Source organism: Arachis hypogaea, chromosome 6 (assembly GCF_003086295.3).
Source record: "Arachis hypogaea cultivar Tifrunner chromosome 6, arahy.Tifrunner.gnm2.J5K5, whole genome shotgun sequence".
NCBI classification, from domain to species: Eukaryota; Viridiplantae; Streptophyta; class Magnoliopsida; order Fabales; family Fabaceae; genus Arachis; species Arachis hypogaea.
The window spans coordinates 31,394,957-31,396,610 of record NC_092041.1 but is presented as its reverse complement, the minus strand read 5'-3'; the positions used below and the strand labels follow the sequence as shown (position 1 = coordinate 31,396,610).

Here is a 1,654-nt window from a genome sequence, read left to right as displayed (position 1 = left end):
TTTTATGGACTTCCATCTGAAGATCCTTACCAGTTTTTAACTGAGTTCTTGCAGATCTGTGAGACTGTAAAGACGAATGGAGTTGATCCTGAAGTCTACAGACTCATGCTTTTCCCTTTTGCTGTAAGAGACAGAGCTAGAATATGGTTGGATTCACAACCTAAGGATAGCCTGGACTCCTGGGATAAGCTGGTCACTGCCTTCTTGGATAAATTCTTTCCTCCTCAAAAGCTGAGCAAGCTAAGAGTGGATGTTCAAACCTTCAAACAAAAAGATGGTGAATCCCTCTATGAAGCTTGGGAAAGATACAAGCAACTGACCAACAGATGTCCATCTGACATGTTTTCAGAATGGACCATATTAGATATATTCTATTATGGTCTATCTGAATTTTGAAAATGTCATTGGACCATTCTGCAGGTGGATCTATTCACCTAAAGAAAACGCCTGAAGAGGCTCAAGAACTCATTGACATGGTTGCAAACAACCAATTCATGTACACCTCTGAGAGGAATTCTGTGAATAATGGGATACCTCAGAAGAAAGGAGTTCTTGAAATTGATGCTCTGAATGCCATATTGGCTCAGAACAAAGTGTTGACTCAACAGGTCAACATGATCTCTCAAAATCTGAATGGATGGCAACATGCATCCAACAGTACTAAAGAGGCAGCTTCTGAAGAAGCTTATGATCTTGAGAACCCTGCCATGGCAGAGGTTAATTACATGGGTGAACCTTATGGAAACACCTATAAACCATCATGGAGAAATCATCCAAATTTCTCATTGAAGGATCAACAAAAGCCTCAACAAGGCTTTAACAATGGTGGACGCAATAGGCTGAGTAATAGCAAGCCATATCCATCATCTTCTCAGCAACAGACAGAGAATTCTGAACAAAACACTTCTAATTTAGCCAATCTAGTCTCTGATCTGTCAAAGGCCACTTTCAGTTTCATGAATGAAACAAGATCCTCCATCAAAAATCTGGAGGCACAAGTGGGCCAGCTGAGTAAGAAAGTCATTGAGACTCCTCCCAGTATTCTCCCAAGCAATACAGAAGAGAATCCAAAAGGAGAGTGCAAGGCCATTGATTTGATCAATGTGGCCGAATGCACAAGGGAGGAGAAGGACGAAAATCCTAGTGAGGAAGACCTCCTGGGACATCCTTCAAGCAAGAAGGAATTTCCTATTAAGGATCCAAAGGAATCTGAGGCTCATACAGAGACCATAGTGATTCCATTAAATCTCCTTCTGCCATTCATGAGCTCTGAAGACTATTCTTCCTCTGAAGAGGATGAAGATGTGACTGGAGAGCAAGTTGCTCAATACTTAGGAGCTATCATGAAGCTGAATGCCAAGTTGTTTGGTAATGAGACTTGGGAAAGTGAACCTCCCTTGCTCATTAGTGAACTAGATTCTTGGATTCAGAAAACTCTACCTCAAAAGAAACAAGATCCTGGCAAGTTCTTAATACCTTGTACCATAGGCACCATGACCTTTGAAAAGGCTCTATGTGATCTGGGGTCAAGGATAAATCTTATGCCACTCTCTGTAATGGAGAAGCTGGGGATCATTGAGGTATAACCTGCCTTGTTCTCATTACAACTGGCAGACAAGTCATTGAGACAAGCTTATGGAATAGTCGAGAACGT

The 1,654-nt window shown here is 41.5% G+C and overlaps 1 non-coding gene across 1 annotated transcript; it reads right to left on the bottom strand.

Annotated features, from left to right (window-relative positions):
* Positions 1-237: 237 nt before the first annotated feature.
* On the bottom strand, positions 238-341 carry LOC112700462 (small nucleolar RNA R71). The gene has a single exon (XR_003153370.1). It is a non-coding gene; the product is annotated as a small nucleolar RNA R71 (small nucleolar RNA).
* Between the last annotated feature and the right edge of the window lie 1,313 nt (positions 342-1,654).